At 36.5% G+C, this 16,645-nt stretch overlaps 1 long non-coding RNA gene across 1 annotated transcript in view; it reads right to left on the minus strand.

Annotated features, from left to right (window-relative positions):
* Window positions 1-16,136, minus strand: part of LOC126511534 (uncharacterized) — a 58,403-nt gene extending 42,267 nt beyond the window's left edge. The window contains exon 1 of the long non-coding RNA XR_007594714.1: window positions 16,009-16,136. This is a non-coding gene — a long non-coding RNA (uncharacterized lncRNA). The remainder of the gene's footprint in view (window positions 1-16,008) is intronic.
* Between the last annotated feature and the right edge of the window lie 509 nt (window positions 16,137-16,645).

Here is a 16,645-nt window from a genome sequence, read left to right on the forward strand (position 1 = left end):
GTCCCATTCTAATTTCTTTGGTATATTCTATGGAAAGAGAATACAGGACACCAACACAGCTAAAACCTACAATCTGCCCTGTTTGCAAGATTGTTGGGGCAATGGTCCATAGATCAGTGCCTTGTCCAGTCATCATCAGAGAGGCTTCCTCTTACAGAAGATTGGAACAGGTGAAGAGATCCACAGTCAGGTGTTAAGTAGAGAGGGTGTTTAAATTGGAGGTCTCCATTGGGTCCTGTCCCTCCCCTTGGAACCTGAGGAACCCCTGGGAAAAGGGAGAGGATAAATTGTAGGAGTTAAAGTGAATGTAGGACTCCAGAAGAACATGGCTCACTGAATCAACCAAGCAAGGTTATATGGGCACATAAAGACTGAAGTAGCAAACATGGGAGTGTATGGGGCTGCACCAGGTCCTCTACTTGGATGTTATGGCTTTTATCTTGGTACTTTACTCCTAACAGAGGAAGCAGGTGTTGTCTGCCTTAGAATTAATTTCCTCTTGTTAGGGTGCCTTATCCACCCTAAATATCAGGGTTTCTGCCCTATCTTGTACCTTGTTTTGTTGTGTTTGGTTGTTGCCTCTTGGAGGTTTGCTGCTTTCTGAAGGGAAACAGATGGGGAGATCTGGGAAGAGAAGATTTTGGGAGAACTGAGAGGAGTGGAGGGAGGATAAACTGTGCTTGGGATATATTGTACGAGAGAAGAATCTATTTTCAATAAAAATGCATACACTTATGCTACATTGTTGTTAATGATTTTATATATCCTTGTTTGCCAGTTCTAGTGAATTTCTTTAATGGGCAATTTCTATAGATGAAATTACTATGTAGAGTATTATATCTCAGTCGGATTTAATTAAATAGAAAACATTTAAATATTTTCTATTTAAGTTGCTGAAGCTGCTCAGAATAAGTTCTCTCAATTTATGGAAGAATTTGAATGTTCTGCTGTCTCTTTTTCTACTTATTAAAATTATGAATCATAGTTTTTCAATGTTGTGGTAGAAAACCCTACTATCTTCTTTTGGCCTGTTATTTTTATCATTCAAATATATTTCATATATTTATTAATTGATTTTTATGTGGTTTTAAAATTTGTTTGTAAGTCTGTTCATTCCTTTAAAGTAATATTAATCTTTTCCCTGTAATACTTGTTGTGCTTTATGGAAAGCTTATTATTTATAAATCTTAGAAACTCAGTGTGGCGGCTGATGCCTGAGTCCCAGACAGAAAGCATATTTTGAGTTCCAAACCATCCTGGGTTAAATAATCAGTTCCAGGCTCTCACGGGCTGCAGAATGAGAACACTTATCTCACTAAAGCCAATAGTCAGCCCCTCTACTTTCAAAAAACAGCACTAAAAATACAAAGTTATTCTTAGTTTATGCCTGTTTTTATCCTTTTCTTTCAGTTTTTGTATTTTTGACTAACCATGGCTTTACAATATATCAAAACTTAAATTTAAAGAACCTTTGTATCTGAGTGGTTTTCTTTGCAGAATAAAGTGAAGGAGAGCAGCTCTACCATGTATTTTGAGCAACACACATGAATAACCTGCTCTGTTCTCAGCATCCTTATCAAAGGAATACATTTAGTTCAACTAATAAACTACATCATCAATTTTATTACCAAACACATATTGTACAACAGCTTGCAGTTTTGGAGCATATCTTACTCATTTAAACAAACTATAATGACACACACACACACTATTATATCATATGGAAAATTCTCAAGCCCTAAATATACCTGTGCTCTCTCCCATTCTTACTTCCTTCCCCACTCCTAAAATACATTTTTATTTTACCATCTGCATAATGTTCCCTTTCCTACACTATGACATATTTAGAATAATAAAGATGTTACTTTCACACTGTCTTCCAGCACGATTTAAGTTCCTGGCATTTCTTTTCAGAGCTTCCAAGTTTGAGTTCTTACATATTAGCCCACTGGTACTTAGTGGCTATACCCACGTTTGTTTATTCACTTACCTTTGAACTTTGCTTTTAAAATTTAGCAATTATATATGGTTTCTATAAACATTTAAGAATGCATATTACTTTGGTGCCCCCATCCCCTCTGGCTCTTAATAACCTCGGGTTCGTACAACCTCTGGATCTTCCACCTCTTCTTCTATAGGGTTCCCTGAGCCCTGTGGGGAGAGAGTTGACAGAGACATCCCATGTAGGATGGGATATTCCAAGGTTTCTTACTCTCTATTCAGTGTCTGGCTGTGGGTTTCTGTATTTGCTACCATCAACTGTAGGATCTTCTCTGATGAACAAGGCACTAATAAGCATTAGTATATCAGAATGTCTTTAGGAGTCATTTTATTTCTATGTTCCTTTGCATAACAGTAGCATTTGGTTCCCTGTAGGTCCCAGACTTATCTCATTTAAGGTTCTTGGACCCCCAAGTAGAGCTGGATATGGGTTCCCTCTCACTGAGTCTTTAATCCACAAGCTTTGTGCCACTATTGCACCGGCACGTCTTGCAGGCAGGTTACCATTGTACTTGAAGAGTGTGTAACTGGCTTGGTGTTTAACTTTCTCCTATGATGGCATGCAGAGTACCTGCCAGTACCATGAACGTTAGTCAGTTATATAGAGTGTAACTTTGTTATCAAAGACTTAAGAACTAAAATCCACATATAAGCAAATATATATCACATAAGTCATTTTTGGTCTGAATTATCTCACTCAGGATAATTTTTTGGCTCTATTTTATTGTTTCATTTCCTAAAATGATGAAAAGCTGAATAATTTTCTATTATGTAAGTGTACCAAATTTTATTTATCTGTTCATATACTGATCGTCATTTATGCTATTTCAGTTTCTGGCTATTATGAAAGAGTAGAGCTTACCAGCAAAGAGGAGAACTAAAAGACCAAAATCAGGCAATGATGACAACTTGATTTGTCAACACAGAAAATAATGTTTAATCTTCAGTAAGAGTAAATGTATATGAAAAATAAGATATACACATGTATTTTATTGCTTGTATGCCAACAGTCAGACTATAGTTGTAGTTATATAGTTAACTGAATAATTTTATATATAGTTTTTTCTATCTAGTTTTCCAGTTATCCAGTTAACTATATGTTAACTATATTTTTTTAAAAACTCAAAAATTCTTTAAAATATTTTCCATCTTGAATTTTTATAAATCAAAGCACCAACTGTATCATATGATGTCAGAAAAAGTGTCTTAGAGATAAGAATGATAAATATATTCCTTCTGGGTCTCTTGACTATTGCTTGCACAATTTATATTTTACTAAGGTTTTCCTCACAGGGTCAAAATGCCTGAGATTAGTAACCCGAAAGGGGTGAACATTTGTTTTTGTCCAGGGATTCAGTCCATAGTGGACAGGGCCCATTCCTTCAGGCTTGAGGTGCAACAGAGCATCAAGAAAGAGAACATGTGACGGAACAAAGCTGTGTATCTCACGATGGTCAGAAAGCAGCAAGGCCAGGCTCTAATACACCTTCTAAGAATGTGTTTCCAGTTCTGAGCCCTGCAACTTACCGATAGCACCTCCTTCTACTGCACTGGACATCAATCCTTCAATACATGAGCCTTTTCAAGAACATTCCAGGTTACATTTTTTTTTTATTTTGAGAGAATGTTTCTAATTTTAGTATGTAATTTCGTATTTGAGTTTTCATAGGATATTCAAATAGTAGCTTGATGTACTGTTCAATGGTTTGGTTGTTGTTCCAAACAAACTAGTGTTCCACAAAAAGAAAAAAATTCCAACCACTACCACCGCAATTATATACAAATGTAAATAGTTATATGTTGTGGAAAATTTAAAAGCCATGAGAACATGAGCCACTGTTAATTAGCATACAGTGTAAACAAATTGCTCATGTATTGCTGACTGGAATATAAAGAATGAGGGAGTTCGGGATACAAATAAAAATGGTCCCCACACCTAGGTATTTGTGCCCTGTGGGTGCACAGGTAGTCAGCAATCTGTATGTGATATCCCAGGAACTTTCAGAAATCATTGGTGGATTTGGGAGATAATAGAGAATCCTGTGATGTGCACTGGGGTGAGTTTAGAAAATCCAGAATTAGATTAGATAGCCAACCATTAGGGGGATTTTGTTTCAAACTACTAATCAAAATCAATGAGATTTGAACATTCTCTCTAGTTTACTCATCTCTACAGTGATGGAGGAAAACAGTATGTGGGAATAAGCCTGTAGGGTGGGGATTGCCTTCATTCAACTCTATCTATAGAGGAAGTACAATTTGTCCATCAAGGTCAAGAGCCAGTTTGATGACCAGGGAGATCCTGGCAGGGTTGATGCACGTGACAGACATATACTGAGCTCACTCTTCGGCACTAGTGATGCTCTGTCACACAGGCTTCTAGTGATGTGCTCACTGTTTGAAGATAATGTCAAAACAATTAACTCATATTCCTGATTATAATGTGATAATTATTAAGGGAGAACACTCTTTAGCTAACATTTATCACTTTAAGGTAAATGTATCATTTTTAAGGCTAAATTGATCGATAGTTTTAAAGCCAAAGACAATATAATAGAGCTGTTCTCTATTTTTAGGTGCAATCTGTTCCTGGCTACACTGCCTAAAAATAGCATGCCATAAGGTAAAATTTCCACTGTGCTTGCACATTTATTGTCAACACAGAAAGGCTAAAGCCTGGAAGGGGGCTCATATTAGAAAATTAATACTGCTCATGTTATTTGTTTTTATTTCCTTCCAAATTTTGTTTAGAATCTTTATTATGAAAATAGGGGTATTTTGAGCTAAATGCTTAATTCACATATTTTTCTTTAATCTGAGTCCCACACACCTCCCATCTCCAACTTCATGCAATCTTGCTTATCAAACAATTCACAGAGTCCTTCTCGTACATATTTCCTTTGAAACATGAAAGACTATTGAAGTCAAGTTTGAGATTGGCAGTAATACATGAAAAGAACCTAAAATAGATGTTCAATAAATGGCAACTGTGACTGCAGTTATTGTTATCATTAATATCAATGCTCTTAACTCTATGCACTCTCTTCTTATCTGGAATACTAAAATAAAGCATTGCAAATGAAACAACCTTTGATGTGGAAGGCACTTCTGTATATGTGTTGCTGTTTTTGGTTAATGAATAAAGAAAATGCCTTGGCCTTTTGATATGGCAGACTAGAAATAGGCAGGGAAAACTATATTGAATCCTGGGAGAAAGAAGGCAGAGTTTAGAGACGCCATGTAGCCCTGTCGGAGACAGACTCTCTAGATGGAACTTCATCCAATAAGCCACAGTCATGTGGCGATACAAAGATTAATGGAGATGGGTTAATTTAAGATATGCGTTAGCCAGAAATATGCTTAAGCTATTGGTCAAACAATATTGCAAATAATATGGTTTCTATGTGATTATTTGGAGGCTGTGCAGCTGGAAACAAACAAGCGGCCTCCTACAACACACCTTGATTCTCTAATTACCAGCTTAACCTTGAAAATGACGCCTGTTCATAATGAAATAGTCCAGTTTTGCTAACTTTCTAGCTTATTGTAGTCAGCAAGAGATGTCAAAATGTCTTAGTATGTGTCTTACTCCCCACCTACACACTAAGGGTATCATTTATACATCAGAGATATAGTCTTTTTTTTTTTAAAATAACTTACTGATTCTTACCCATACGCATATCGCTGTGTGGTCATACCTTGGAGCATGACCAACCCATCAGGGGTTACACCTTCAAATAAAATTGACTCTCCCATCAGTCAACAACTGCCAATGGCTCTGCAGCTACTGGTGGAGAGTCATGAGATTCTCCCCTTTACATATTGTTATTTTGACTGGGTTGACTTTATGTTGGTATCTAATTACAGCTGCCATGAGTTCATGGGTGCATTGGCTCTGTCATGTCAAGAAGACCCTGTCTCACTCTGGCACTTTCCAACCTCTTACTCTTACAGTCTTCCCCTTCCCTCTTCTGTGATGTTGTTTCCTGACTCTTGCAGTGAGGAGAGCATGATATAAGTGTTCCATGCACGGCTGAGCACGCCCCTTCCATGTATTTTCTGTACTTTGTTCAGCTGCAAGTTTCAACATTATTTGCTATCACTGAACAAAGCATCTCTGACAAGGAGTGAGCACATCACTGATCTAAAGGTACAGCGACACCAATTTAGAAGAAGTTATATAATATGACTATTTGTTGGGCCAAAATTATCTCACGGCTTGTACCTGGAGGAATATAGGACAGAAAAAAATCTGGCTCGAGTTTGAGTGAGGGTGAGACAACAAAAACTAGATAGATACCCCTCCATCCAGGGGGAGGGTTCGGCTGCCTCTCATTGGATAGAGGTACTCCCACATCACACCATGCCACTTAAGCTATATAAGATGATGCTCACAGTAATAAACTGAGTTCCTGTTTGACTTGACTTGCTATTGCATCTGATTGTCCTGCCTCATGACAGGGAATGGAATGGGAATGGGAAGATAGCTCACTCACCATTCCTTGGGGATTAAGGAGGCTTAAGAAGTCATCAACTATCAAGCAAAAACAATAATAGATCCCCCAGGGCCTTTTGAGCTTCCAAACTATGTATTCTTAGCAGATATACAGTACTGGAGTTACCACTGTGTGCCAATACCACCATTAAACCTTATATTTTGTCAGAATGAGTTGTGCTAAAAACCTCTGTTCAACTGAGCAGACCATGAATTGAATCGAGTTTAAACAGAGCTTTTGAAGAAGTATTTTTCTGTTTTCAGTGTATCTGCAAAGGTGTGAGACAGTAGCCCAGTCCATTATATCAACAAAAAAATAGAGTGAAGGTGCACAAAGAAATGGAAACAGAGACTGGTGAGAGCTTTATTATTAATATCACTAAGTATCATTACTATTTTTGAGATTAAAATATATATGCATAATTTACTTTTTCTTTTATTCCCTCTAAACCATCCCTCATCTTTTTTTTGCTTTATTTCAGATTCTTGGAGATTTTTTTTAAAAAAATATTTATTGAAAAGAAGTTCTTTTCTCATACAACACATACCAACCACAGTTGCCCCTCCCTCAACTCTGTTTAGCTCCTCCACACCTCCTCTCTCCCATATAACTTTCTTTTTCAGAAAAGAGCAAGCCTATATAAAAAAAAAACTACAGTAAAACATGACATAACAAGATACTCATATCAAGGCTGAATGTGACAATCCAGTAGGAGAAAAAGAGCCCCAAGATCAGGCAAGGAGTCAGAGAAAAACCTGATCCCAGTGTTAGGAGCTCCACAAAAACACCAAGCTAACAGCCATAGCATATACACAGAGGATCTGGTACATTAGCATACAGGCCCTGAGATAGCCACACAATTCTCCGTGAGCTTATATGACCCCTGCTTAGCTGACTTGGTGGGCTATTTCTCCTGGTGTTCCTCATCCCTTCTCACTCTTACTTTACTCTCCTTCTTCTAAAGGTTTTGATGATATCCAAGGTGGGGAGGATCCAATGGAGACCTACAATTTAGCCTCTCTCTGAATATGTCTGGTGGTGGGTCTCAGTACCTGCACCCATCTGTTGCCAGAGAAAGCGTCTCTGATGTCAACTAGACAAGGTATGACAACAGTTTTAAAGTATCCCGTAAGAGGTGTGTGTTAGTGGGCCCATTTTTTATCAGTTATAAGAACAAAAAAGCCTCCCTTTTTTAAAGAATTGTTAGGTAGGATCTTGTTTAAGCTTTATTTGAGGATAATGTTGATTATATACATTGTCTCCTCTACCATTACTGATTCATCAATACTTTATTGAATGTATACTATTGAAGATAGTCTTATAGCTTCGTGAGACATTTAGTCAATAAAGAAGACAAAATCAGTTTCCTTATAGACTGCTACATTTGTGCACATGGAAAATAATATGGGTGAGGGACTTGTATTGCACTTGTGCCCTTTGCAAAAGAATTGGGGTTCAAAACTCTGCATTTTTATTGTTTCTGGTTTTCTGTGATGGTCTTCAACTACTACAAAGAGAAATTTCCTTCAAGAGGGGTGAGGATTACACTTGTATTAAAAATATTAAAGACATATTTGTTGATAAATTTATATATGGAATGGCATTCTTCTCAATACACAATTTTATGGGCACACTAGGTTATATGACACACTCAGTTCAGTGACAAAGTGTTTGATTTTGCCTTTCCCAGCAGGTATCAATTACAATTTGCTTCTTGGTTAAGAATGGAACTTTGCATGCATTTCCCCTCTTTAGTATAGGTCTTGTGTGTGTTTGGTGCTTGTCACAGTCTCTGAGTTCATATGTGCGTTAGTCCTGCTGTGTCTGGAAGATGTTTTCTTGCATTCACTCACTACCTGTGGCTCTTATAATTTTTTATAAAAGTAAAGCCCCAAGCAGTAACTGACTTCTTGAGTACACTCACTCGTTAGCCCATTGTCACTCTTGACCATGTATTTCTTTTTGTTCTATACTACTGTTTAACTTTTAAATAGCGTCTTTGTCATTGTGCAATTTGTGTGTTCCTTTATTTCAGCTACTTTAATAAGAGATCTTTGAAAGATCAGCAACGAATCACGCTACAGTCAGTCAGTACTCTCAGCTTCACTCTAGAGGATGGCATTGTAAACATAGCTTTTCTATAGCACATCCCACTGGTGATGGTGTCAGGCAGCATCCTCTAGGCTTTGGAAGCTGTGAGCAGATCCACAGTGTCTCAATTTATATTTACTTCCTTGGTTGGTCTTTTCCTCCATCTTGGTTTTTTGAGATTATCAATTTAGAATAAAAACATATGGATTTTCTCTCTGGGTTTCGGGAGCCTGGAGTAGAGGCACTAGTGAATATATTATGGTAACAAAAATAGTGACATTGAAAATGTATCTTAAATTTCCATAATTCATATTTTGAAGTGTTAAGCATTTTTATCCCTAAAAATTATAATTCTGAGTCATTTGCCATGTTTAAACTATTTTTCTAAAGTGTCATAGTTTAGTGAGAAATTAAGGTGAGTTAAACCTAAATTCCATAGCAATCTTAGGTCCCTCACATCTTTCATGTGTTTTCGATATGGAAGGTGAATGTTATTATTGTAATTAAATTAAGCTGCTGCCAAAAATGACAGCTTTTAGAAACCAAAGTCAATCTACTACTTATAAGAAGTGAACCAGAATTCCTTGCCAGCCCAAGTCCCATGGGATGCAAAAAAGGCAGAGGGAGTGTCTCAATGGATTGCTGGAACTTCAGATAATGTCATGGCTAAAGGTAGCATGGAGGTTGTAATAATGTGGACCCAGAAGAAAGGGAGGAAATCCTAGTTTTGTTCTTATTAGCCTTCTATTTCTCTTCAGTGCACAGGTAGAACAGTAGAGCATAAAATTCTATGTTACAGTTATGACTGCAGTTCAGATTTTTAAATATCCAACTCATTTTCAACATCCCTTCTACCAATCTCTTCATTTTCCTAGATTACTACACTTTATTTTCTGCATTTGAAGTATTACCATTCTTCTGTAGTTTCCCTCTGTGTAGTATAGTGCTGTATAAAAAAAATCCTTCAGCCAGTAGCCTTTGAGTTACCTGCCCACTTGGGCATTGCCTCTTATACTATAAATGCTGTAGGACATTGAGCAAAGTAATTTTAGTCTATGTATTGAGCAGCGCAAAGTTAGTATGAATTGATTATCCCATGATTCAAAGTCGGCTGCAACATTTTCTTCTTGTCTTGTAATGTGTGCAGATTCCCCAGCTGTGTGGTTTCAAGTATGCTCTAAAAAAGCAGGCCATGGAAGTGGGCTTCTCAGACTTATTTTTATTAGACATGAAAATATTGAGTGGTTGTTGTTCAATAGTTCATGGTAAAGAAGAGCCAGTATGATGGCTCAGTAAGTAATGGCATGTCTGTCAAGACTGAAGACCTTGACTTTGATCCTTGAAACCTACATGGTAGATTAGGAGAAATCACTGCTGAGGTTAGTTCGCTGACATCTACATGTGCACTGTGACACACAGGTACCCACACACAAAATAAAAAAATGCAAATTTAAAAGTTATTTCATGTTAAACATGTGTCTTTGGAGTCTTTTGTTACTCATTTCTGAGTAATGACTTTTTTTTTCAAGAATAGTATTTTCATACCTCAAAAACAATTTCCAAACACCTTTTTACAAACATTTAAATTAGAATCTTAGACAACACAATTAAAATACAGTTTGATGATGAACATTATATAATACACAGTTTGTTACACATGTGTTCTAATTCTTTTTCACCAGGTATTAAGATATAAGAGTGAAAAAAACTCAAATGGTGCCAACTTCATTTTATGTATGCAGTTTGTTTTATAATGTAGGATCCTTCTATGTAGTCTTGACTGTCCTAGGGCTAGGCATATTGACCAGGCTGGCCTTGAACTCACAGACAGTCAACTGTTTCTACTTCCTAAGTATTAGAATTAAAGGCGCTCACCATCATTTCTGACTCATTCAATTTTGAATTCATATTAAGGTTTGTATGAAATTCAGTCTCTTGTGGGCTTCTGTCTTTAAAAACTTGTACAGAAAACACATTTGTAGAATGGTTTGTTGTAATGAGAATTCTTTAACCAGTAGATTAATAGCTTTCATAAAGATCAGTAAGAAGTCTAAAGTGTTTTATTGTTATTTTCCCCCAAATAACAAGTCAGTTAGGTAATAGATATTTTTTTCTTTATCTTGAGAAAAGAATTATCCTGGGACCCAAAGAGATTTGAAAACTTGCAGATAAATGAGAAGACATATCACGAAGAAAAGGAAAATCAAACTCTAATTCTTCTCTATGTATCTTCATACCACGTTGCTATTCTGGTGACAACAGAATCAACGATGCAATATTTATAGAGAGATGTTACTCTAGTGATAACATATTACAAGAAGCCTTGGCAACAATCTAAGACACAGCAGGGGAGCTGGAAGAGAACTATTTTTGTAACATTTAAAATTATACTAAATTTTTAAAAAATCCCGCTGGGTCTCAAGCTTTAAATAGCATGGAGTGGTGATGAGACTATCAGATTCTGATAATTTATTACAAAAATGTAGAACAGTTGACAAATAATATTTATGTATAAAAAGTATTTTAGGCCATTTATGTAATTCAACATCTTAAATCATTTTTTTTCAATGGGCTACAGCCTGAAAATAGAACAGGACAAAGTGGAAGCTGAGTAGCAAAAGTAATAAATCATAGTGTTAGACTTCTGCCAAACAGTATCAAGAACCACAGCTAAGCATACTGTCAAACACACCATTCAGATAATCTATCATGACACTTGGACAAATTAGACTTGGAGTTTGCTGCCGTTATTTAATTTTCTCTTTTTAATACTTTTTATGCTCTGTTAACTTTATTGAGATATGATTCATATAATATTCAGTTCATCCACTTATAGTATATGATTTATTAGTTTCAAATGTTCAGTTATGACTTTTATTTTTGTGATATTAAAAAGAAGTTAGCTTTTATCTCCTTTGTCCAATCAATCTAATAGCCCCCCAAAGACACCAACCTACTTTCTTTTGGTATTTCTCTCTTCAGAAATCTCTATTTCATAATAATTATATATTATGTGGATTTTTTGTGACTAGTTTCTCTCACCTTTTCACAATTACTTAGAATATTAATTCATTCCTTCTTATGAGTACATAATATATGACTTTTACTGCATGCTTCAAAGTAATGTGTTTAGATTGTTTCTACTTCCTATCTAGCAAAAATAATATTACTCTCAGAACTATATACCTTTTTTTGTGTGTGCGTTTGTGTGCAAAAATATTTAATCTGGCTCTCATTCCTATTCTGAATATATTTTATGGTGAAACAAGAGACTCTCCCTTTCTTTATTAAACTTATGTGCATTAAAACAAATGTTTTATTATATTAATTTACTACATAAGGATTTTATTAATACTCTGATATTAATGTGTCTTCTTATTACAGTGAGTGTCAGCTGATGCAGCGACTCATAACTGGTTCAAATGTGAAGAATAAGGGATGAAGAAGTGCTCAGTCCTAAACTTTGCTTCCTAATACTATCTCTTGTTCTTTAGAACAAGTTCTCCTTCTTTTCTTATGGCCTTGTGTGGATGAACCACTGTATTTAATTAGATAAGCTTGGCTGCATGAACAGGAATGAGTGTTAGGTACTTGAACCAGCAGCAATATCTCTTAGAAATAAGACCCCTTTCACCCTAGAAACCATTAGCTGTCTATAGTCATCAGGGAAGTGTAAGTCTCTATGAGGGCCCCATTCATGAAAGACTGGGTTCAGTCTTGCATCCACAACTGCTGAGCTCATGGGTACAACAGCCATGTCATGGCCAGACCATAGCATATCACAGCATTCCCCTCCATCCTCTGGCTGGTCCATTCTCCAAGGCCCCAGTTTAGCAATGTTTCCTGATCCTTAGAAGGGGGAATCAGATGATGTGTTTAGGACTGAACACTTCTCCATCCCTTATTCTCCACATTTGAACCAGTTATGGGTTTCTGCTTCAGCTGCCACTCATTGTAACAAGAAGACACATTAGTATAAGAATATTAATAGCATCTTTATGTATCAAATTAATATAATAAAACACTTGTTTTAATGCACATAAGTTTAATAAAGAAAGAGAGAGAATCTTGTTGTCTGTATGGAAGTCCTACATGCCTTTATAAGCAGTCTAGAGACACTCAATGATAACAATGCTTATAAAATGCTTTCTGAAGAAAGAGTTTAGTTCAGATCACGTTTAACTGAATACTATATTTCCCTGGATAGTTATATCATTGTGTGTGTGTGTATGTGTTATCCTCAATATTAAAGATTTTCATATTAAATCTGTTAAATGTTTGGATTTAATTGAAGTCACTGTAAATTCTTTGTTTAAATTCAAGGTCAGAATTTGGCCCTTACTGTGTAATTAGTATTTGCTTAACATACTGGAAGTCATAATTGGAATTCTTGCTGGAGTGAGATGACCTCAGTTACAACTAATGACTTGGACCCCAGCAGCAGAAAAATTTAAAGCAGACTGAAAGAAAACTCAAAGAAGGCTGCAAACTGGTGATGAACTGCATTGTAAGGAAGTCCTGTGGAGGAGGAGTGTGTGGAGGACGTCTCTGCTCGCATATACTCTCACGGTTACAGCTTTCGGAAGTTTTATTTGTTATAACTTACTAGAAACAAGAAACTATTTTTTCTCAAATGTCATACCTAATATTTCCATAATTATATCATAAAGTGCAATCATATAAAATGACTAAGAACTATAGGGCTTGGAAAATGAGCAAAATTATATTTTAAGGAAGGTTTTGAAATTTTTCGATACTAAATGGATTGAATCTTTCATAGCCAGAATTACCTAATTTCCCAAAGACCATACAGGATGTAATAATGCCATAAATAACATTTCTATGTAATTATCTATAATTAACTACCACCGTGCACACTAGATGGTACTAAGGTTAACGTGTATATCTCTAGGCTCCCTGACATCTTTGTGGTGCCCCCACTCAACATTCATTACACATCTAAATGCTGATTTTAAGTGCATGGGGAGAAAGAAGCAGGGAGGAAACTAACATCTTCAGGCTCCTTGTGATAGAGACAGTGAAAGCTGTGAGAATGTAGCGGTTTGTCAAGGAAAGGAATGTATGGTGTGATGCTGCCTGCACTGATGTACACCTCACCACCCACTGTAGTCAGCTTACAAAATAAACCAGGGCAGGCTGGATTCATAGTTTCATGGGAGGAAGACTAATCACTAAGCTATTAAAGTAATAATTTGCTGTTTCTGAGATGGAGGAATTTCTATGTGCCAGATAATAGATAGGTCTTAGGTAACTACCTTGTGGGTAGATTCACACATAGCTAAACACACAACGACATTTCAGTTAGCATTGTCTGTTCTACTTTTCCTATTTTACGTATCAATACAGTTAATAACTTTCAGATAAGATTAAATGAAATGGAAAGTGACGTTTATTTACACTCACTTGGTAAAGTTTCAAAAGTCCCTGAATAACTTGTAATGGGTGAATTTTAGATATAAAATAAACCTCAATAATTTTATTTAAAAACTGAAATGGAAGTTCTCTATAATACCATGTTTACCCCTTTTCATCAGCTGATAAGCATCAGTCACTGATAACTTTATTAATTATTCAAAAATTCTATTCAATAAGTACATATGTTTACAGTAAATATGTATTTTCAGATGAGGAAAGTTAGGATCAAAAATTAACCTGAGTTTCTCAAAGAACTTTACCTGAGTTCCCCAGTATCATTCTCTGATAGTTAGGAAGGTGGATCTCTCCTAAGTGTGGTCACTTAGAGTGCACACAAATCATTCCAGCTAATCACAATACTTCAGATCAAGTCAGAGAAATATCAGTTTCTAGTTTTTCTTTAAAAATATCTTGGAGTAGCCGATTGTGCCGTGTCTATGGCTATTATAGCTATAGTTTCTCACCATACCTGACCATTTTGGTGATAAGAAAATTTCCTTCCTTTCAAAGTATAGTTTGCATGGACGGTTCAGTGGATGGGTGCTTCTAGCATCCTACCAGGTACATGACAGTTTAGATTAACAGTAGAATTGCTTCCTGTGCTTATATTGAGTAGAAAAAAATGTTCTGCTATTTCCTTTACATCACATGTTTGATGTTTTTAAGGATGTTAATAAGAAAGAACTATTGATATGATAGCCACTGCTAATTACATTACTCTATTATGTAATATATAATTACATTCAACAGATTTCTAGAGAGAACACCTTTTTACTTATTCTTCAGGAAAACAACCGCAGCAAAAATACCCAAGAAGGAAAAGGAGTGGAGCAAGATGAAGCTAAGCATAGTTTGCTGAACACAGTTTGATTTCCTTTTCTGAAGCCTGTATAGATTCTGAGAATATTCTAGTGTAAGTATAGACTTATGACAGAAAAGCTTAAACCAGAGAAGGAAGTGCTGTCGTTAGTTCACGGGCATCCTTGTTTCTATAGCAAGACCTCAGTCCTCTGCCTGGAGAACTTGCCTTCAGGTGAGTAGCCACCGGAAGACAGACAGACACAGGACATGTGTTTTTCCTCGTTGTGCAATGGGTTCATCTGCCAGTTCCTGCTTGCCCATTTATTAATACACAGCATTTGCAGAAGTTACAAACGGGAATAAAGCAGGTGAAAGTCATTGTCATTCTTCTTGAGCTCTGTGATATAATGTGACCTGAAGTTACATGACGTGGGGCAGTGATGCAAGAAGAAAGGACCCAGAAACACCAGCTTTTGAAGGGCACACTCTCCTCTGCCATTTACAAAGATGTGAGGAACACAACTAGCTCACTGATGTCGGGTTGGCAAGTTACTTACTCATGCCTCACTCTTTCTTTATCTATAGAGCGGAGAAACATCTCTTGGCAGGGTGGTTTTGAGAAATTTTTATTCATTTAGCAAGCATGTATTGAATTATTTGTTAAGACTGAGTAATTAAATAGTGAATCAGATAAAAGGACGTTTTCATTCCTATAAAATGTTGCAGTGGAGAGAAACACGTGGTATTTAAGTAAATAAATTCAGCATTAATGATAATTGCAGATTTATCCAATATGATGAGGTCTGTGATGGAAATAGGAAGAACAATCACTCCTCTCCCTCTCCAGTGTGTGTGTGTGTGTGTGTGTGTGTGTGTGTGTGTGTGTGATGCTGGAAATACAACCCATGGCCTTTTTTTTTTTTTTATATTTAAGATCGTGTTCTGCCACAAAGTTATATCCCCGGATTCTGAGTTCCACAGAGATAGGATTGTCAACTTTGTTCTTCAAGCAAAGGCAGCAGTAGACTAGAAAAGTAGAAAACATTCATTCTGATTTAAAAAAGATTTCCCTAGCTGGAAACATTGGCTGAAAAAGGCTTCTGAAGTTTTAGCAGCTGAGAACCATAAGAGCACAGGTTTACCTGGAGCTCTAACTAGATCTGAATTAAACGATAATGCTTACCTTTGCTTCCTTCCTTGCAATGACGTATTTCTGACACCCAATTCTTTATGTTGCTCACTGATTTTGAAGGTGATAGTCAGACAACATGCCTTTGGATTTTACAAGTCCGTAGGTGGAGGATCCACAGAGATGAGGCTTCTCATCCCACTCAGACCTAAACCAGAAACCAGATGTTCAGTATTAAGGTTAATGTTGTAGTTCAATAAGAAGGGTGGAGAAAATGAGCTGGAGACAGTGTGTAGTTTGCTAGAAAGAAGGATGCAAGTTACTGTATACAGAAGGCAGATTATTTAAAATCGCTAAACTAACACCAACCAGGTTCATTTGTAGTGTTATTTTACTGTTCTGATCATATGCAAGGGTGTGTCCCCTTCTCTTGAATGTGTGCTGGCCATGTGACTTATTTAGTAAATAAGATGGAGCAAAAATGCTCAAGACTACAAGGTCACAGGGGAAAAATCCATATGATAAGAAGGATGAACAGAGAGAAGGAGGAAAAAGAAAACTCAGCAGGCTCAAAGAATGCCAAACTTCCTTCGTGGAGCATTTGAGATGAGCAAAATCACCACAGACCCTACCAAATACCAGTAAGCCCAAAAGGAACAGGCTCCTTATGAGAGAGTGTGGAGAGGATGTG

Source organism: Alexandromys fortis, unplaced genomic scaffold (genome assembly GCF_014885135.2).
Source record: "Alexandromys fortis isolate MF-2015 unplaced genomic scaffold, M_Fortis_MF-2015_v1.1 scaffold_101, whole genome shotgun sequence".
Classification (NCBI taxonomy): domain Eukaryota; kingdom Metazoa; phylum Chordata; class Mammalia; order Rodentia; family Cricetidae; genus Alexandromys; species Alexandromys fortis.